The sequence below is a fragment of the Manis pentadactyla genome, chromosome 2 (genome assembly GCF_030020395.1).
Source record: "Manis pentadactyla isolate mManPen7 chromosome 2, mManPen7.hap1, whole genome shotgun sequence".
Classification (NCBI taxonomy): domain Eukaryota; kingdom Metazoa; phylum Chordata; class Mammalia; order Pholidota; family Manidae; genus Manis; species Manis pentadactyla.
In genome coordinates, this window is record NC_080020.1 from 107,576,218 (window position 1) to 107,599,076 (window position 22,859).

Here is a 22,859-nt window from a genome sequence, read left to right on the forward strand (position 1 = left end):
AGAGGCTTATCTATTTTGTTTATTTTCTCAAAGAACCAGCTCTCAGTTTCACTGATTTTTTTCTATTGTTTAATTCTTCTCAATTTTATTTATTTCTTCTCTAATCTTTATTATGTCCCTCCTTCTGCAGACCTTAGGCCTCATTTGTTCTTTTTCCAATTTTGATAATTGTGACATTAGACTATTCATTTGGGATTGTTCTTCCTTCTTTAAATATGCCTGGATTGCTATATACTTTCCTCTTAAGACTGCTTTTGCTGCATCCCACAGAAGTTGGGGCTTTGTGTTATTGTTGTCATTTGTTTCCATATATTGCTAGATCTCCATTTTAATTTGGTCATTGATCCATTGATTATTTAGGAGCATGTTGTTAAGCCTCCATGTGTTTGTTAGCCTTTTTGCTTTCTTTGTACAATTTATTTCTAGTTTTATACCTTTGTGGTCTGAAAAGTTGTCTGGTAGGATTTCAATCTTTTGAAATTTACTGAGGTTCTTTTTGTGGCCTAGTATGTGGTCTATTCTGGAGAATGTTCCATGTGCACTTGAGAAGAATGTGTATCCTGTTGCTTTTGGATGTAGAGTTCTATAGATGTCTATTAGGTCCATCTGTTCTAGCGTGTTGTTCAGTGCCTCTGTGTCCTTATGTATTTTCTGTCTGGTGGATCTGTCCTTTGGGGTGAGTGGTGTGTTAAAGTCTCCCAAAATGAATGCATTGCATTCTATTTCCTCCTTTAATTCTGTTAGTATTTGTTCATATATATTGGTGCTCCTGTATTGGGTGCATATATGTTTATAATGGTTATATCCTCTTGTTGGACTGAGCCCTTTATCATTATGTAATGTCCTTCTTTATCTTTTGTTACTTTCTTTATTTTGAAGTCTATTTTGTCTGATACTAGTATTACAACACCTGCTTTTTTCTCTCTGTTGTTTTCATGAAATATCTTTCTCCAACCCTTGACTTTTAATCTCTGCATGTCTTTGGGTTTGAGGTGAGTCTCTTGTAAGCAGCATATAGATGGGTCTTGCTTTTTTATCCATTCTATTACTCTGTGTCTTTTGATTGGTGCATTCAGACCATTTACATTTAGGGTGACTATTGAAAGATATGTACTTATTGCCATTGCAGGCTTTAGATTTGTGGTTACCAAAGTTTCAAGGTTAGCTTGTTTACTACCTTACTGTCTGACCTCACTCGCTTATTGAGCTGTTATAAACACAGTCTGATGATTATTTCTCTCCCGTCTTACTCCTCATCCGCCATTCTTTATATGTTGGGTGTTTTGTTCTGTGCTCTTTTTAGGAGTGCTCCCATCTAGAGCAGTCCCTCTAAGATACCCTGTAGAGGTGGTTTGTGGGAGGCAAATTCCCTCAACTTTTGCTTGTCTGGAATTGTTTAATCACTCCTTCATATTTAAATGATAATCGTGCTGGATACAGTATCCTTGGTTCAAGGCCCTTCTGTTTCACTGCATTAAATATATCATGCCATTCTCTTCTGGCCTGAAAGTTTTCTGTTGAGAAGTCTCATGATAGCCTGATGGGTTTTCCTTTGTAGGTGACCTTTTTACTCTCTCTGGCTGCCTTTAATACTCTGTCCCTATCCTTGATCTTTGCCATTTTAATTATTATGTGTCTTGGTGTTGACCTCTTTGGATCCCATCTCTCAGGAGTTCTGTGTGCTTCTATAGTCTGAGCAACTATTTCCTCCCCCAGTTTGGGGAAGTTCTCAGCAATTATTTCTTCAAAGACACTTTCTATCCCTTTTTCTCTCTCTTTTCCTCTGGTACCCCTATAATGTGGATATTGTTCCCTTTGGATTGGTCACACAGTTCTCTTAATATTGTTTAATTCCTGGAGATCCTTTTATCTCTCTCTGCATCAGCTTCTATGCATTCCTGTTCTCTGGTTTCTATTCCATCAATGGCCTCTTGCATCTTATCCATTCTGCTTATAAATCCTTCCAGAGTTTGTTTCACTTCTGTAATCTCCCTCCGGACTTCATCCCTTAGCTCTTGCATATTTCTCTGCAGCTCTGTCAGCATGTTTATGATTTTTATTTTGAATTCTTTTTCAGGGAGACTGGTTAGGTCTTCCTCTGCAGATCCTTTCTCAGGTGTAACTATTTTGGTCTGGACCAGATTTTTTTTGCCTTTTCATGGTGATAGCAGTGGTTGTAGGCAGGTTGAGGGTGTGTCAGCTGGGAGAAGAAAGTCCTTTCCTGCTTGCTGGATGCCTTGCCCTTCTCCGTTGCCTGTGACAGCTACCTGCACTCCTGGAGCAGCCACCGGGTTAATCTCCTAAACTGCTGTGGGCGGGGTGTCCATCAGAGCAGTGAGGAGCCCTGCGGGGAGTGGCAGGCATGCCAGGTGCGCTCCTCCATGCTAGTGGCGACCCTGCCGGGCAGCTGTGTGGCAGCAACAGCCTTTGGGTCTGGCCCGGGCAGCTGTGCATTGGGCTGGGATTCTGGTTGGCTCCTGGGAGTGCACCTGCTCCCTCTGGCTCCGCTGCCAGTGCACGCGGGGCTTTTCCGCGCAGGCTTCTACCAGGCTCTGGCTTCACTGTCGCCGGTGTGCGTGAGCTGCGCCCGGGCTATTCGGTCTTGCTGCTGGGGGCTAGCCCTGCGGCACATGGATCTTCTCTCGGTTCCTTCTAGTGCTTCCGCCCCCGGCGTGCGCTCCCACTCTCCTGCTACTGGGCCCGTGTGTCGGGGTCCGCGCCAGTTGGAGGAACGACTGGCAGGCTGCCTAGTCCTGTGAGGGCCTTCAGAGCTGCACTGCCTCCGTTTAGGGCGCCTAAGTTTCCCCCGTACTCCCAGCTGCCGGGACAACTTCGTCCAGCTATGGGGTCCCTGTCTCTTTAATACTTGCAGAAAGCACTCGCTTTTCTTTTGTCTCAGGGGCGCTGGTTGCGGGGACCTGCCCACAGGTTTTGCTTTTCTGTTTCTCTAATATCCAGCACCCCGTACACCTTGTGTCTGCGCTCCGGGTGCGGATTTCTAGAGCTGGTTGTTCAGCAGTCCTGAGCTTTCACTCCCTCCCCGTTCTGACTCCTTTCTTCCCGCCGGGTTTTGGGGTGGGAGAGCGTTCGGGTCCTGCCTGGCCGCGGCTTGTATCTTACCCCCTTCATGTGATGCTGAGTTCTCGCAGATATAGATGTATCCTGGCTGTTGTACTGCATCCACTGGTGTCTCTTTTAGGAATAGTATTTATTGTATTTTCATAAACATATATGTTTTGGGGAGGAGATTTCCTCTGAACTACTCATGCTGCCATCTTCCTGTGATATCAAAATTACCTGTTTTTAATGCTGGTGTACAGTCACATTTCCCACAGCAGTTTAAAGAGCAAAAGCCCAGGGATATTTGATTGTAATAGAAAACTTGTAACATTCTATAGCTGGTTTACAGTCAGACTGTGAGGCACAACCTGATGACCTGTGGCTGCTTTTAGGGGCATAGTTAGCTCTTGAATATTGAGTGGATTTGTGCTTCCATTTCCTTGGTCAGATCCATGCCATGCTGCCATCACCCCCCTCCCCATACTAAAAGTTCACATGCAAAGGAAGGAGGATATGAAAAAACTTCATGCTTACTACTTGAGTAGAAAACACTAGACTTAAACACTTTCCCCACAGAAACACTTCTTTCTTTTTGATTTTAATCCTAATCTTCAATCTCCTTGAATGGTTGCAGATAGACTTCTGAAATCTTTCGTTTTATTAACTTGAAACATTATGTGTCAAAGTAGAAGTTGTCTACAGTTTATTACTTTGGCTAAGTGCTTGGCGGTGTGTTCAGTATGGAAAAAAGCATATCCATATATTGACTGGCCCAGCCATGACCAAGGGCAGAGAGTGATCATTTCTCATTTATTCTCATCATCACATTTTGGGTCTCCCTTATCCTTTTCAGTGAAACTACAATGATGCCAGCCAGGTATGCAGCATGCTTTCAATAACCATTATGAATGCGTGAAATAATTGGTCAATGTTGCCTTTCCCCTTTTCAACTTCCCAATGACCTCCTAGGGTCTCCGAGCCACTCACATGCATTGTCACCTCTGGCTGCTCCTCTCTGGCTCTGAATTTCTCACCACCATTCCTTTCTACTTGTGAAATTAATGGTCTTGTGTTTCACTGGCTCTTGTCAAGCAATGGTACCAAGTCTGATGATTGCTATGTTTAGATCGTAATTTTGAGACTTGTTACTTATTCCAAGAATAATAAATTAATTCAAAGGAGTCATCTCTATCTTAAATTAAACCTCATGCATGGGTATCCTCGTGGTTCTCTCACATGTACTGCAAATGACCTTTAAGTATTCAGGATACATTGAAAGACAGAATAATAATGGGAAAAAACCCCACACACAAATACACAGAATGAGAGAGAGAGAGAGAGAGAGAGAGGGAGGAAGTGCGTGGGGATAAGTTAGGGAGGGAAGGAAAGGGAGAGAAACACTCCAGATTGTTTTTTTTTTTAAGATGTAATAATCAATAGTCCAGAACTTTTACACTAAAAGGTAATACATTTTGTCTCATATCATAAAACTCTAAAATACTGTGAAAACAAGAAAAGATGATTCAATCAGAGAAGAAAGAGAAAGCAAAGGAAAACTCTTCCTTCATAGTCAAGGGTAATAGCAGGAAGACTAGTTAGTATAGATAAATGCAGTTAATAGAGCTGAAGTCTAAAGTCAACAAGACAATAAGCACAATCTCAAAGCTAACAGTGAGTTCAAATATTCAAGATAAGTTTGATCCCAGATCCGAAAAGCATAAATAGGTCAACAAACTATTGGTTATTTCTGGGGATTTTCAGAGGACAAAAAAGGAGATAAACCAATATTTGAATAGGTTAAAAAGGTGGATTCTTAAAACTATGCCTTTAACCTCACTCTCCAGCAACATTTTAGAACTAATTGTTAGACTGCTTCTAAGGACGTAGAAAGTTAACATCAGGTCACTTAGAGCCAGCGTGGACTCACTAAGACCAAATCATTATAGGAGATGTACTTCATTCCTTCTCATGAAAGGATTATTTGGCTGTGGTTTAGGGGAGTGTTGTTCATCTAACGTCTCTCAGTTTCAGTAAGGAGGCGATTTAGTCTCTCATGATATGTTATGGGTAAAATATATTACTGTGGCCTCAGTAATTATAAAGATAAGTGAATTCATTGATGGTTAAACAAATCACCCCAAAAGTTCATTACAGAATTCTTGAACAGCCTGGGGCATGATCTTCAAGGGTAGGTTGCAAGTTTCATTTTGTATCAAGGCTTTGGTAGAAGACTGAAAGGAAAAAAGGTGTGTTTATGGATTTATCAAATCAATGGATGAAAGGAAAAACTGGTTAATTCTGTCATGGAGGAAAAAAGAGGAGCTGGATTTCCAATCTAAAAGATTCATTAGGTTCAACTAATGGACTAAAATGAACTAAAATTCTCCAAAATTAATGTGGAGAATATGTAAAGTCCTGAGTATGAATTTGAAAGTTTCCTGCAAAAGTCTCCTATAGGGCACCTTACTTATCTTTCTCACCACGTACCACTGCCTGATCTAGCTGGCAAAGCCTGGCTGCCACAGAGCTTTCCCTGACACTCCGAGAAGCTGTAGCAGTGTGATCTGATGCAAGGCTTGTTTTGATTCAGAAAATGAGATTCAAAGCAGACAACAAAAGCAACATACACTTTAGCACTGAGAATAGTCTCCCTGCCTCAGCCCTTCCTGGCAAAGATAAACATCCTGGTCAAGAGAAAGGAAAAGTTTATTTACTTCTCAGAAGATTGGCCCTGAGCCATGGGTTACCCTTCCTGAGAGATCAGAATGCACAGCAAGGGGCAGACACATGACCGCAAAGCATGGTGGAGATGGAGGTGGGGTAGTGTGAGACAGAGAGGCATGGGGGACAGGGAACACGGTACAACTCCTAGGGAATGCATGTGGCCTCATCTGTCTAAGCTTCTCATCTTGTTCTGTCGTTAGCTGTGGTCTCCCTGTGCCAGGGAAAGGGCTTGTGAAAAGTACAAGAAATGTCTGTGTTTTTTAAAAAACAACAGCAAAAAGGCATCCCCAAAGTTCATATCCCCATATGAAAGAGAAGGAGCAAAGCTTTGCCACTAAACAAGAAGCCCAGGCAGTGGTGTTTGCACAAGGTTCCCAGGGATGGAGGCAGAGGGGTTTGGTCGGTGATAAGCCATCTTCCAGTGCATGGAGCTTTCCCTGACCTCTGGACTTGGGACTTCTGGGCCAGAATTCAGAACTCTTCTGGCTTTGACAAGGGAAACACAAGACAAAACCAGAAACAGAAAGGGGGAAAATGAAAGCAAGCCTTCCTAAGTTACTGATCTCCTTTTTCCCTCAATCCTTCTGTCTTTATTCCATCCATCCCCCTGGGATGGTGCTTTATTTGAAGAAGGAAACCATTGCGACAAGATCCTTAAAGATTCCCGGCTCTGTAGCTCCCTAACCTTGGACCACCTCAGAAAAGCATATCAAGTTCATGGTGTTTTATTATGTTGCTTTTTGGTTTCTTGTTTTGGTTTTCACCTGTTTGTTTTGAAATGATACACAGTTTTCAATATACCCCAAATGAAAGAAATCCTCCTTAAAAATGCTTCCTGACAAACTTACAAACATCTTGGTAAGAAAAGTGAGCCCAGTAGAGTTAATTTTACTCAGGGAGGCCTTTTTTTTTTTTTTTTTAGCATGTATCAATTTCGGGTTCAGTATTAGAAATTGTGAGGCTGACCTCAAGTACCGGACAACAGCTCAATATTTTGGCCCTCAACCCGTTTCCCCTTTCCATGTTATTTATAAACCATTTTTTCAACAGAATTATCTGCTATACCCAGTGTCACGTGTTCTGGCTTTTTTTAGCCATACATTTTGCACCTTCAGTCAGCACTGGCTGTAATCCCAGGCCTCTGGCTTAGATGTGCTTCATGGCCTGGCAAGAAGGGCCCTCTGAGGTCAGTGGGGCCTTGGTGAGGAAGGGGGAAGAGCAGCGAGTCTGGGAAGACACACCGAAGGTCTGCGGGCCTGAGGGACACCTCTGACTTCCACTGTGCTTTCCCAAGTATCACCTTTCAAAATGTAGCAACTGAAACCAAAGGTTGGCGAAGTCAGACAAATAGGCTTTGTGGAGTGAACTTCTCTCCTGAAAGCATACGTGACCTCTCCTTCATGTTCATTCTTTATATCCTTGAGTCCAGCTGTTCCATTTATCACTGGGCCAGTTTCCACGTGCCCATACAGACAGCCCATCCATCAAAAAGTTAAACTCATTACTTAAGAGATAAGCTTTCTGTTCTCATAAAGCCCACTACCTACTGTCGAATACAGTCACTTTGGCTAAAAAGGGTGCCTGGCTATCAAAAAGCTTGGCTGGCACCTTCCAAAATATGCATTTCTTCTTTCCTTTCCCTCTTAACATTTTTACTGAAAACTCGTAAGTTGGGAAGAAGAGAAATAGGAGACAGAGGTAGATTGGGAGGAAAGCCAAGTGGGGTCAAAGGATGAGGAGGAAGTAGAAGAAAGGAAATTTTTACCTTTACCCCACCAACCCGTATGACTTCTAGGTTCCCTCTTTAGCTTTATAATGATAAAAGCTTATATCTATTGCACACTTATATGCCAGATAGGTTTGAAAGTTCCTTACATGTAATAATTTATTTAATCCTCACAATAACCCAGTATCTTAGGCACTAGTATTATCTCCACTTACACCCGAGGAAACTGAGGCCCAGAAAAGTGAAGTGACTTCCTGGAGGTCACACAACACCTCAGTGCTGGAAGCAGGGCTCAGACCCAGGCCATGTTGTGAGCCATGTCTGCCTTACTGCCCACGCGTGTCCAGCCGCCAGGAGTGCTTGCCAGGGGAGCATCGTTAGCCCAGCCGCAGTCTTTCTCCTTCAACCTTACTAACTCCCCGTTCCTTTATTTCGGTCAAATTTGTTACAGGGATTACACTTGCACATTTATTCAGTATCCTACTCATCAAAAAGAGAGATGGTTATTCCTTGGAATCCTGAAACACCAAGATGGTCAAAATTTGGAGGATAAAGTTTCCTTTAGTTTGGATGTTAAATAATTAAGCCATGACAACAGCAACAAATTAAAAAGGTGTGCCGTAAAAGGGGCAGGCAGGTGTGTGGCTGTGGTGCTTACACTCTGCAAGTCATCAGTGCTTAACTGTAAGAAGGACGCACAGCAAGTTGCATAAAACATTCCAGGATTGGGGTTTGGATAACGGCTGACCTCCTGGGGCTCAGCCTTCAGCTATCAAGGCAGATGTGCCCTGTGCCTGGAAACTTGAACTCACAAAGTTAAAATAAAAATAAGGTGTCATTATTTACATAGGGGTATTTAATTTAGTAGAGGCTTAATCTAGGATCCCTTTAAGTATGCTAGTTTAGTGTTTGTTTATAGGCTATTTATGACCCAGAAAAACCACAAGAGAGAAAACCAGATTGAAGGAATCCTCTCAGTTGAGTACCTATCAGAAAGGAAGGCCAAGTATCATTCATGCAAGCCAGTAAAAAACCGATTCGATTGACGGCTATATAATTTTAATTAACATGATTGTCATTTAACTATTCAGGGGCTTCAACTACTGTACAAACCAAGGTACAGCTCACAGAGCTGGAGAGGCCCTGAGGAATCCTTTGGATAAGCCTGCTCAACTGAGGCACAGGTATAATATAATCATGGCTTTACAAGGGCAACCGAGGCTCAGAAATTTATTTACCTGGCCAAGATAGCAAAGTTTAAAAATGACAGGAGGATAGGGAGCTGGAATCCAAGTTCTAAGTATTGTTCTTTCCACACTATACTGTTCACACACAGAGTAGAGGGTGGGTCTGGGACTCAAAATTCTCTTATCTACATAGATCTGTGTTTTCAATCATTATAGGGATAAAAGGCAGTTCAGGTGTAGGTGTGTGTGTGTATGTGTCTACACATTCCAATTAAGAGGTTAAATAGGTTATATGACAGTATTCCTATAATAATGATGATATACAATTGTAAGAAAAATTAGCCAAATAAAATTCTATACTATTTATGTTCTTTAAATATATATTAATAAAAATACCACTTACCAAGATATTAACAATCAAAGACAAAAGCAGAGTGAAAAATATCATCACAAAATGGGTAAACTCATACTGGTATAAACATAATGTAGGGCCCTATGGGGGATGGATACACACACACGTGCACACACACACAGAGTTTATATCAGTGCTTGGCCTGTAATTTCTGCTTTGCTGGCTAATACAGAAGTAGTATGGAACATTTCAGTAGTAGAGTTTGGATAACAACCGACCACCTGAAGCTCAGCCTTCACCTATCAAACCAAACATGCTCTGTGCCTGGAAACTTGAACTCACAAAACAATAGAATTGAAACAAAACCAGATGTCATTATTTGCATAGGCACATTTGTTTTCTAAAAGGCTTAAGGTAGGATCGATACCTTTATTCCAGTTTAGTGTTTCGTTATGTGGTTAATGGGCTGTGCTTCCTCCACAGAATGAGTGTTTAGTTTTCTACTTAATGATAAAGAATAGTTTTCATAGTAAGTGACACCAAGTCTCATGGTACTATATTCATAGTAAAATCATTCAACTTTTCTTTTAATGAATGTTTAATAGCCAGTGTATCTCTGCACAATCCCCATTCCTCCTCTTAATACTCTTGTATCCAGAATTATTTAGCAAAGGAATTCTGCAGGTGGGTAAGCTTGGGTAGGAGATGAGGATAGCAAAAGCCACAAAACTGAAGCAAAGCTGAGAATGGTTGCCACAAGGTGGACACCAAATACTCCTGTAAGCTTCGCTGAGTCAAAATAATGGTGAACCTTCCTTTGCTAAACAATTCTGGATGCATGAGTATTAAGATGAGGAATGGGGATTGTGCAGAGATTCACTGGCTATTAAACATTCATTAAAAGAAAAGTTGAATGATTTTACTATGAATATAGTACCATGAGACTTGGTGTCACTTACTATGAAAGCTATTCTTGATCACTAAGTAGAAAACTAAACACTCACTCTGTGGAGGAAGCACAGCCCATTAAAGGACCACAGCAGGGCTTTCCAGCAGCCAGACCTGAGTTCTGGTGCCAGCTTTGCCCAGTGCTGTGTGACATACCACAGTCTTCTCAACTCTCTCACCTTCGGGACCTCCTGGGTAAAAAAAGACCAGTACAGGCACCTCACAGGGTCTTGGAGGGATGCAAGGTGAACACTTTGAACATGTGTCCATTACACTGCTAATCCCTTCTACCTGGCGACTGGAAGCTGCTAAAATGTAAGGATTAAAACAAAACAAAACAAAAAAACCCCTATCCTTTCAGTTTTTGCAAGATTTGGAAAATACAAAGGTTGGAGGAGGTAGAAAAGAACTACCTTCTTTTGCAGGAGGTGGAATTTGGGTAAATGATAGAAGAAAGAAATGAGGGACAAAGAAGCAAAAAGATCCCAAGAATAATCTTTCCTGGGTAGATTTCTGAAATCTGAAAAAAACCCATTAATAGATGTTGGGTCTTTATAAAGCCCTGCTCTCAATGTTAAGTTGTGTGCAAACAGTGTACAAACGGCTTGAGGCTATCGTAAAGACTTCTCTCATAGCTGTGGCCTGTGGACAGCCTCATGGAGACCTATGCTGACCCCAGAGAGCCCACCAGCTCAGACTGCCCAACATATGGTCTATTTAAATATTTTGCTGCTTGTGAGCACGTCCACTAGAGGGCGGCAGGTGGAAAGGCGAGGCTGTCAAAATGGATTAATGTTGATGTTTGGCAATAGCAGCTGTCCAAGCGGGGTGCCAGGTAAAAGAGGAGCAAGGGGGCAAGTTAACTGAGGGGAAAAGAAGAGATCCTGCACAATTAGTGGTTTTCCACTCCCAGGTGAGGCCAGGAGTGGAAGGAGAAGGAGGCAGCATCAATAGGAAGTTAGAGCAAAGTTTCTCAAACCATCTAATCTTCAGATTTATATTTGGAGTTTCCGTAAAGAAACACACACACACACACACACACATAACATGCAAACAAACAAACTCCAGGGCACCACTCTAAGTCTTATGCATCCGAATCTCTCAGTATGGAGCTTATGAATCAGTATTTTTCAAAAATACTCTCCCAGCTTATTCTAATTAACAGCCAAGGTTGGTTCTCCAAGGATGTCTGAGATCCCTTCCTACTCCTGGAAGACTAATTTAACTAGCCTGAAGTATGCCTAAAGTAACTTTTTAAACAATGGTAAACTTGTCAATCTCCCCAGGAGCTTGTCTTTAGAGAAAGAAGAGGCAGAATTAGCTAAAATTCCTAGAATGTGGATTGCAATGTACAGTTTTCAGACTGCTACTGCATACATGATCTCTCTTAACCTTTTAATCCTCACAACAATCCTGTAAGTAGGAAGATTTAAAAACCCCACTCACAGTTAAGGTAACCAAGTTCTAGCTAGGCTGCCTATGGTGGTGAGCCTAGAAGCTGACCTCAGCTTATTGCATTCTATCACAATGTGCCATGCCTTTTCACTGTTCTTACCAGAGATTTGTAAACAATCTTTTCATCAAATGATTTAGTGGAACTCTAAGAATGATGGCCAAACCCAAGTTATATGTAGGACAGGAATGAAAATAGGAATAAGAGAAAGCTGTGATGGGAGGGCCAATAGACCATCTCTAGCTGCGTATTGTGGTGATACAGGAAGCAGAAGGGAAATGGTCAGTGGAATTTGTGAGTGACATAGACCAATGAGGGATGAATCAGGGGTCATGCTTCTGTGCCTGCCCTACTATATAGGGGAAGCAGAGTGATTTCATTTAGTGTCAAATTCTTTTGAATTGGTTTCTACCATTTAAAACCCAGGAGATTCATATAAAATATCAAGATCAACTTTTGGGTACACTCTGATGAGAAACAAATAGACATTTCCATAGCCCTTTCCACCTTCTAACATACTAGATATGTTAATTATTACTTTATAGCCTGTCATCTGCCTCACCCACTCACAGGCTCTCTTCAATACACACACAGGCACACATATCCCACTAAGGAAAGCTCCATGACAGTAGTTTTTTTTAATCTTGCTCTGTGAGGCATTCCAAACACCTAGAGTAGTGCCTGGCACGTAGTAGGTGTTCAAAAATTATTTGTTGAGTGAGTTAATTCCTGGTAACTTTATGAAAAGTAGTTTTTTTTTTCCAGGAGGGAAGCTGAGGACAATCATCTCACCCCAGAGATAAGACATAAACACATCCAATAAATTCTTGATTTATAAATCAAAATACAGGCTTAGTTTTCATTAAGAGCCATCAAATAAGGGCTATTGATGCATGCTTCTGCCTATATATGGCATGTTTGTTTCTTATAAATATAATCAAATTGAGACTACAAAATAATGTCAGGAAAGTTTTCATAAGGATTATGAAAGTAATACAAGATCTACCTGTCAGCTTGTTTCACTTGTAATGCTTAAAAAAACAGCATGACATGGTTATTCTAAAGGCATGTGGCAGTTCAGGATGTGGAATGTTCCATATTAAAGTAGCCTTAAATATGGAGATTGATTTCTCTGGTGGTCAAAAGCAGGTCTTAAGACTGATGAAACTTAATGGCACACCAATTATATTAATTTCAGCAGCTGGCTGTGCAGTTATGGTATCCTCCCATGATTCTTTTAATAAACGCTCATGGATGTACCCCAGTTCACTCCACCAGCCTTTAATTCTCAAAGCTGCCAAGGAAGAACTGACAGGAAACATTTGCTGGAAGCACTCATATGTGACTGTGCTTTCATGGGGACTTGTTAGATGACGTTTAAGTTGTTGCATTTCTCATAAACAAGTGTGAGTGACAGGCTTTCAGGGAAATCTTCCCAAAACAAATGTGACTCATCACCACTAATGCAGCACATGTTAAAGCTGACATCTCTTGCTCTGTCCAACCTATCAGTGCCTCTAGAACATGGAGTAGGTAAAATCACAGAGGAGATTTAAAAGGGAAAATTCTGCAGCCTTTACTGTAATTGTGGCTCCTTTGGGCACACTGGTTTTTATATGAAGTTTCCTTGTTGATGAATATTTACTATACAACACCCTGAGTAAAGTTTCGAAATTCTGGTACTTTCATGATAGTCAACACAATCCCCATGGTACTAGCAGATGATTGTTCAGGCAAAATTATTTCTATTTAAATATACAATTGTCAGATTTCAAGTTTAAAAGAATGTTCATGATGTTAAGTAAGTTTCTTTTTAAATCAACAGATGTAAAATTAATTGGTCAATGTCCACTTGAAGAATATGTGCAGGACTGAACTTCCTGGAATTATTTTGTAGTGTTTCTGGTATTTGTGGCTCTACTAAGGAAATGTGGGTTGGAGTTTTTTTGATTGTTTGCTCTCATTGGAGCAGCTATGAAAAAAGACAGGAAAGTAATAGGTGTATGTGACAATTTCAATTCTTAAGTTGCTCATCAATTTCATACCACTTCAAGAGTAGACCTAAAAAATGGCAGTAACTTAATCTGTGCTGAATATTGAATGTAAGCATGCACTTTAAATACTTCCAGAAAAATTACATGAATATACAGCATTGTATGGGAGGGAATTAGTCAGGTGGTAATTGATCTTACAGAGTTTCAGCTGTATAGTCAACTGATTTTCTATGGTTTGGGTCAAAGGTAACCCTTTCTTTCTTGGTACTGCCACAACATTTTGTGCACGTTATGGACATATGTTCATTTTGGATTGCCTCACATGATCTCTCTTTTTCTTCTAATCTTTTTGTTCACCTAGCAAACCTTTAAGCCTTTCAAGGTTTATTTATGTGTCTTTTCAAAAAAATCTTAGATGAATAAATGAATAAATAAACCAGTGAAAACATAGGAGCTGTACTGTAATTATATGTATGAATATTTTGGCTTTAACAGCACTTGAACATGCTTTATCTAATTTGATCCCCACAAAACCCTGGTCACTCTCAGTTCAACATGTAATCACCAGATACAGACAAAGTGGGTCTCAACAGGGGCCATTTGTCCCCCAGAGAGCACTTATCTGGGGACATTTTGGCTGTTACAGCTGAGGGTTGGGATGCTACTGGTGCCACCTACTACTGCACAGAGGTCAAAGATGCTGCAAAAACATGTCTCAATGCCTAGCACACCTTTCACCACACAGAAATTAATCTGGCCTAAAATGCCAATAAACCAAGGTTGAGAAATCCTCATCCAGGCCCACGATCTCTGAAAACTATTGTAACCCTAAATTCTGTGAGCTCTTGTCCAACAATATTTTTATGATTAAGTATATCCTGTAAGAAATTACTCAGTGTACCATATAAAACTACTACTTGCATTCAGTCATCTTCCTTAAAAAACATTCAATGTAACTGAAAAGCCCAGGAATAGCAAGTATATGTTTTCATTCCTAATTGCTGACCCAGGATAAATGCTTGGTTTGCCAACCCTGTTGTTTTAGAAAAGGCACTTGGGTGTAGTTAGTACCTGGGTGCACCCATACATTTCAAGAAGAATGCATTCATTCTTAGAACATGCACAAGTTCAGCTGTTTCTTATGATTGAAGCTCTTAGGAGGACAACTAGAGAAGACCAGGTGGATTTAAACATCAGCTGCTTAAAAGAAACACCAGACTCAAAATACTGGCAGGCTAATTCCATCTTTTGCCTTTGAGAAAACCATACATAAGCGAGTGGGAGTACACAGGAAGTGATGGTACTACAGAGGACTACAAAGGGGTGGCCAGAAATCCCTTTTGTATATCTTCCTATAACTTACAAAAACGATCCCCTAACTTAGGTGTAGTGGAGTAACACAGTTGGATCTTTTATAACTCAATCTCCAGCAGTAAATTACATGTTCCAGTGAACATCCATTCCAACAACACAGAAGTACACTGAGCAGGGAGAACAGAGGAATCTCAGGGATTATTCTATCCACTGACTTTGTGCCTTTTTAAATTTTGCATGAAATTGTCCCTGGAAATCCAGTGTGTAAAATCCAAACAATCATTATATGAAGCTGTGTTTGGATGAGAGTGGGGACCGGAGTGCCTCGGCCATTCAGCTCTATACTCCCGCACCTTAACCCAGCCCTGTCCGGCCTAGTAACTCATTCTACTTTGGGACAATGACATTTGGCGTACAGTACTTTCTTGAACAGCAACCTAATTGTCCTCATTCTTTTCTTGAAGAGAAGGTAGACAAGGAGGAGATTAACCATTACTGAAAACCTGACTTATAATGGTAACTATGCCAGGAGCTCAACATGCTATATCACTTAATTCAGATAGATGATTTTCTCAGCAAGATATTATCATTTCTATTTTAAGATGAGAAATGGAAGTGCTGAAATGTTAAATAATTACTTAGAGTCACAGAATTGAAATCTAGAGCTGACATTCTTATGGGCATAAGTTTGATTCCCAAAGTCTACATTTTTGTTCTATTATACTATTTTATAATGTTTTCTAAATGGAATTGATTAAAGCCCTCTTCAAAACGACACGCTTTAAAAGCGAATGTGTTTTGATTGCCCCCCTTCATCACCTTCAGACTAAACATCTCTAGTTCCTTTCACATGATTTCAGGAGTCTTCACCATTAAGTCTGTTTTTTCCTGTTTTGTAAGCAACCTTAAATCTTGATGTCTGCAACTCACCAGATTACGCTAGATAGCTTGTACCCAGTCCAGAGTCCAGAGATCTGTTACTTTCCTTGTTCTAGATCTTCTAATTCTATTAAGACAGCCTAAGTCTCCTTTGGCAGCTACATCATAACAGATTAGTTACTCATTATACTTCCAATGAACTAAGCAACTTCAACTCTTTCACAAAGTAGTTGCTGTAAGCCAGGGCTCTCACTTTCTTCATTTGTGATTTCCTTTAAACCTAGACATTACCTTTATTTTGGTAGTTCTGACCCATTTCTGTAGGCTGTCAAGATATTCTGAATCCTACGCTTGTCATTCAGCGCACTAGCTGTCCTTAGCTTTGTCTCATCTGTAGATAGGGTTAGCCAGCCTTCTTTGTCTTCACTCTAGACACTGATGAAAAAATAAAAATAAAAAAGCCCAGGAGACAAAGGTCTATTAAGGACTGTAGAGAGAATTCCTTCGGAGTCCCATATCTGTATCTTAAAAATAACACAAAAAAATTTTGGAATTGGAAGAGACAGATTAGATTTTTTTTTCACTGAAAAGTTTTATTAGTAGATGAGCAACTGAATTTAGAGAATTAAGAGTTTTTGCCTATCATCACAGAATCCGATTACTGATGGAATTGGATTCATAAGCCTGAGTTGCTCACTAGTTAATGTTTTTGCCCATCACATCATTAGATGGGATCACTAATGGCAAGGAAGATGTTCCAAATTTGTTTTTAAATAATTTCTTGATGTGATTTTCTTTTCTGACAATGTGCTTCTTTCTCCTAAAAGAGCAACACAAAAATAAATTTCAGTGAACTGAAAGCTCTTGTTCTCATAAGCTTGGCTTCATTTTCACTGATTGATTTGGACAAATCCTATTAGAAAATGGTGTAAAAACAGTGTTATACACAGTCCCATATATAAAATAGGGAATATTAATGCTATGAGGATGGGAAAACCTTTGGGTAAGGAAGCACAGATTTAGAAATGGGCAAAAGTGTATGGTATACTAGTGACTGTGTGTTAGTAGAGAGGAGCAGTGGTTTCCCTTTATTTCAGCAGCTTCTGCATTCATGAAGGATCCATGAATGACCCAGAAGAGAAAACCCAGAGCTGATTTCAAGTGACAGTCCTTGCACCTCCCTTACCTGGGGGGAAAGCCTTACAGATAACAGGGCTGGACAATACCAGATAGTGTAGTTCAGTGGTCCAGGAGGGCCCTTCCATGGATTTTTTTCCAAAAGAAGAGGTAGTTCCTGTCCTCACTTTTGCTACTGATTTAGTTTCAGGAAGAGATAGATGCCCATCTGATTTGAGGAAATTACCCAGACCTCATCAGAAGGCTATATGTATGTATGAAATAATATATTAGAATTTCTATCTATCTATCTATCTATCTATCTATCTATCTATCTATCTATCTATCTATCTATCTATCAGGAAGAGATAGATGCCCATCTGATTTGAGGAAATTACCCAGACCTCATCAGAAGGCTATATGTATGTATGAAATAATATATTAGAATTTCTATTTATCTATCTATCTATCTATCTATCTATCTATCTATCTATCTATCTATCAGGAAGAGATAGATGCCCATCTGATTTGAGGAAATTACCCAGACCTCATCAGAAGGCTATATGTATGTATGAAATAATATATTAGAATTTCTATCTATCTATCTATCTATCTATCTATCTATCTATCTATCTATCTATCTATCTATCTATCTATCTATCTATCTATCATCTACCTATTTACCTATGAAATAATGAGACCCAACATTGAAAGTCTAAATACTACATTAAGCTTAACCAATCTGTATCTAGAGCATTTACAAAAGTAGTTCCTGGAAACATCTTCTCTTTTTGATATAATATAACTGTGATTCTTTCATAGGCTGATCAGGTAAAGTGAATGCAACTTCCAAGAATCGGTTGAAATGCCTACAGATGGGAGTATTTCAGTCAGCCAGCTGCCAGTGGGCTCCTAGGACATGAGAGGGAGTGCAGCCCGCTCTCTGGGATGGATTCCCAGTTTTTGCCTTCATTAGTTTTGTAAACTACTTATGTAATTATTCTTGGTGTCCTTACCTAAAATAGGGTAATAGTGGAACCTTCCTTTTGACATTTCCGTGTAAGTTGACTGAAATAATGCATAAGAATTACTTAAAAATGGAGCCAATAAAATGCTTCTATTATTACCTGAATGACTGGTTTTAGTTCTGTCTCTGCACATACCTGGCACCATAGTGATTAGCCTAGGGAACCGTGCCTTACTCCTCTTGAAGGCATGTCTACCATGCAGCAAATGCCCAATGGGCTGAACTGACTTGCCCCCTATCACTCCCAACATCAGAGTCAACTCACTACAGACCCTCTTGCTGTACTGATCAGATTTAGTTTTATTAAGAGTACATGAATTACAGTACTAAGGTTTTATTAAACTTCTCCTCTGAACATTCATTATAAAAACTTTAAAAAACATTATAAATACAGAACAGTATCTTGTTTTATAAAATTTTATGCCATCATATCTTAGTTCTATAATTGAAGACATCTTAGACATTAGACTCTTCTTCTATGCAGCGTTCTGGAGTTGTTATTAAAATGATCTTTAGCTTCCAAAACTTCCTTGTGCAACTGTACTGCTTCTTTTAGGCATATATTGTTAACACAAAGTCTACATAGCTGTTTAGTTTCAATGTTTATTTAGGCCTCAGGGTTTGCAGTGACTCAACTTGAAGCCAATAACTGCTACCATTTATTGAATATGAAGTGCTGTTCCTATGTCATCTCAGCAGGTAGTTTATTTGCATTACCTAATGACTTTAAACAAGTTATTTTCCTCCCATGTAGCAGGTGAGAAAACTGAGGTTCAGAGAGTGTAGGAAACTACCAAACTGTTTATAGCAGATGCTGTCAGCCCTTTGCTGATGTGGAGGCCTTAACCATTTTGGTACACAAACTCCTGTACGCTTTCACTTCCAACCCCCAGCACCTGGGTCTCTTTGCCTCCTGCAGGCTGTGGGAGCACTTGGAGAACTGAGTTTCTAGGAGTTTATATCCTCCTGGGTTAGCCCTTCATCCCCAGTGGAGGGCTGATTTGGACAATCTGAAACACTGCTTGCAGTGGGGACTGAGGCAGATATTACCTCCCCCTGCCCCACCATGGGATAATACTTGATACTGCCCTCTCGTTTTTTGTTTTTTTTTCACCTTCCCTGTCTTATTTCCCTACTTCCCTATCAGCGTCTCCCTGAAACGTTTCTAACAATTCACTTTCATTTGAATCCTTGTCTCAGCATCTGGCTTCTGGAGAAATCAACTCCTCCCCAACAACGCATAAATGGTGGAGTTACGAATCAAACCCAGTTCTGACAAAGTTCAAGATCTAGGCTCTGTAATACCTCCTTCTAGTCTACCTTCCCTCACAATGGCAAGAAGGACTTAACGGGAATCAGCTATGACTGGTGCACAGACTTGGTCACTGGTCCTACTCCCTAGGCGTCTCTGTAGCTTCTCTGAGGCCAGCCAAGGCCACTCGCCTGGCCTCTTCTCTCCTCCCAGGGAGCTCCTCCATGGACTCCATTACCCGACGGCAGCCTAAGCCTCTGGCTGATTCCTGCTGCCCCAAGGAAGTGACAGCCACAGAGGGGCATCTTGCATAACTAAATCAGATGCGAACTGAACTGAGCTCCTATCAGCTCACCGCAGAAATCAATCAGGTGTCTACACAGTAGTTACTGAATGCCAACTGTGGGCTCAGCAGTGCCACAGTCTCATTTCAGCCTGGTATTGCAGTCTCCTCCTTCTACCTCCTGCTTTAAGGCATCAGTTGGCTCTCCCCCCATAATAAGGGCTTCCGCCTTGGTCTCGTAATAACCTACGTCCAACCAATATGTTGGAGAAAACCACCTCCTAAATTCAACAGTTTTAGTTTAGATACATCTCATGTTAATGAAAGTGTTTAATATCCTATTTTTGTCTTTAATAGTCTTCTATTTTCTCTTTAAACTATGTTTTTTTAGACCTAAGACTACAGGTTTTTAGCACCCATCCAAGGAAATAAGACATGTCTGGTCATAGCTACAGTTTTGCTTTTCACACCTATAATAGCTATATAAACATGAGTGAGACATGCAAATATGGCTAGGATATACACAGAAGTTAATCTAGTTTTTTCTATTCCTCGATAAGAGCTTTCGAGGAAGTCAGGCTTGGTGATAGCTGTGGAGGAGGAGAGAGCTAGCCAGCCGTGCCTATGACGTTCAGAGCAAACACCCAGAAAGTATGGTGCTGGCACGGCTCACAGGGAAGTCAGGCAGAGTCATACCCCAGTCTGTAAACCCAGCCAGGGCTGTCAGAGCACAGCCCCTGGGGACTTCACTGCAGTCTGCTCCTCACAGGCCCGTATGGCCATAATGAGCCCTGACATAGCACAGGGCTCTCCGACAGACTCTCGCCTGTGTCCCTGTTGCTCTGCTCTCATCAGAACACATCCTTTCATCATTAGCTATTGTTGAGAAAAGCACGGTGCCTGTCACTTCAGCCAAGGAAGCAGCTGGGTCAGTGGCCAGGTAGAGGAGGAGGGAAGATAAGTCCTAAATGTTAGGCAGCCACAAAATGGTCATTTCCTATAAAAATGATCTCTCATTTTTGGGGAAGCCAAGATTCTCCAAAATAGAAAGTAGAAAACATCACCAACTCAATCTCCACTAAAGTAAATCTGTTAATACTTACACAAAGCACATGGCTATCCAGAATAATATCTCAACATTATTTCTTGTTCCACAGATTTGCAAGGTTTTACTGAAAGATTAGAGGATATACAAAATACCAGTTTTTTCCATATTTAGGGGTCAAGAAATTAAAGATTTTATCAGTATAACATTGACTTTTAATTTTGAGGGTTTCATATTTCAAAATGTGCTTTATTGGACAATTGGGAAAAATCTGATATTTAAGGAAGGGGGCTGAAAAAATTGATCCATTTATCAATTCAATCCCTAATCAGAGTTTTCACAATCTAAAGTTTAATGTCCAAAGGGGCAGAGAAAACTTGGATTTGAGATTTGCAGGCCTCATTATACCTCTCTGTCAATATTTGAGATTTAATCAGGTAGGTGGAACACAGATAAAGGTGGTGTCAGGGACTGGTGCTGGGTGACCAGTTCATTCAGTGTAGGATATTGTCCAATGGCTGATGAATCGGGTACAGAGTTCAGTCATCTGGAAAAAGGTTGGCAAGACTTAGAAAGGTCATCAGGTTCCCAGACATTGGTGTGTCGGGCAGAAGGTATCTGAAGTAATACCAGGAAAATGAGATTACTCCACAGATGAGGGCTTAAGGTAGGGCACAAGGATGCTTGGGCTCCTTGGAGGCCACTGGTTCTGGCTTCTACAGTTGCACAGCTATTTCCAGATCTCTCCCACGGGAGGGGGGTCTTAATTCAATTCTTGCCCTGGTTAGGATTGGAGATAATAGCATTAGTGATAATTGTAGGGTGTGACTGGGGAAGTCCCAGGTCAGGATTTATATGCTGATTTCTTCATCCACTCAACAAATAAATGAAGATCTACTCCATGTGTCAGAATGTTAAAGGGTACAGGGAGGAACAAAACATCTTTCATAGATTTTAAGGTCTGGTGAGCTTTAAATCCGCAACACTTTATTTACACAGTATGCCATCTTCATTTTGTCAGTCATTTGAAAACAGATTGCATAATATTTCAAACCTAATCTAGACTTTGTCACACAATTTGAAATACAGATATCATTACAACTTCATTTAGAAGAGGAACCCACAACAAATGGTACCCCCTACCTCTAGGTTCCCTCACCCTCTCACCACTCATCCCCTTGTCCTGCCTCATGCTGAGGGCTTCTAGAACAGCATCCTGAAACATCTCCTCTGTGTTTGGGACACGATCCACCATGCTCTAATACCTGCAACCCTGCCACGGAAATGCAACACAGATGTAATTAGTTAAGGTTCAGGCTAAGGTCGGTGAGTTGTTCTGTAAACAGAAACAGAGATTCCTGATAGATGTATCTAATGAAATACCATGGATTCGTTTTTAAATAGATTCGGAAAATACAGATCAGAGAAAATTCTGATTTGCAGCTGAGGCTCCGGAGTGTTCCAAGCCCCCGGGCCTCTGAGTTTGGGCAGTAATGGCCAGACAGGGCACCACAGAATCCTTTGTATGATCAGTGGCATTGGATTTCAAAGTGTGTTTATGTGACACATCATCGCTGCCTTAATGTGGCTAACTACAGATGAGAGGGAAGCTTCGCTTTGGGTCTGTGGAGGGCACCGTTGACAGCATTACTTAAACACCCATGTCAGTGCTGGAGAAGCCAAAACGGGAGGGTGGTGCCTGCTGTTTGTGAAAGATGAGGGTGGCCCTTAGGTTGTGACTGCTAGTGACTCTGCCTGATGACAAGTCAGACTCACAGTACTGTGTGTGAGCAGGCAGTAATAAGGAGAAAGGGGTAAGTAAGCCTTAAAAGAGGCCTCTGTCAATGGCTGTGAAGTGCCTAGAATTATTTATTATACAGAGATTAAGGTTGAAAGTGAAGCAGCTCGGGGAAATAACCCATTCACTTAACTTTGCAGTGAGGAGGAAAACCACCAACCACAAGTTCTTGCTGAACGGTTTTCCTAGGGAAAAGGTGTGGAGTGATGGAGGGCCGTGGTGCCCTGTTGGGAGTATGATCCCAGGCAGAGGCCGGCGGGGCAGGTCCCAGCTGGTGTGGCCCTCCGCACAGCTGAACCTGGGTTAGCCTCCAGCCAGAGGCAGAAAACCAGGTTGTGCATGAATAGGAGCTTTGCTCAAGTACATTATGTCAACTCGTTCCTGTCTCCCCCTGATGGGAACCCCAATTTAGGCTACTGAACTGAAGTGGTGTGGGGACATTTTGCATACCAGAACTGCCTCTAGTCCTGTAACAGTTGGGATCTAAGGTGGAAGACTAGAAGTATAATCAACCAGAGGCATGTGTGAATGAACATTCAAGGTCTGGACTGTTCTTGGGTGGTCCCAGTCCTTCTATATACTAGTTCACTGAGGCATGGACCTAATTGCTCCCACTGCCAGCCGCTCTGCAGGGGTGAGTCACTTGGCCGCTGTGTAGGCTTAACGGACCACCAGAGTCTGCCCAGCACAAAGCACTGCTG

At 41.1% G+C, this 22,859-nt stretch overlaps 1 protein-coding gene and 1 long non-coding RNA gene across 4 annotated transcripts in view; both read right to left on the bottom strand.

The window, feature by feature from the left end:
• The window catches only part of LOC130681857 (uncharacterized), a 36,857-nt gene extending 19,750 nt beyond the window's left edge, over positions 1 to 17,107 (bottom strand). Inside the window, exon 1 of the long non-coding RNA XR_008995066.1 lies at positions 15,929 to 17,107. This is a non-coding gene — a long non-coding RNA (uncharacterized LOC130681857). The remainder of the gene's footprint in view (positions 1 to 15,928) is intronic.
• The window catches only part of GHR (growth hormone receptor), a 251,391-nt gene that overhangs the window by 104,130 nt on the left and 124,402 nt on the right, over positions 1 to 22,859 (bottom strand). The gene's annotated exons all lie outside the window — the stretch shown is intronic.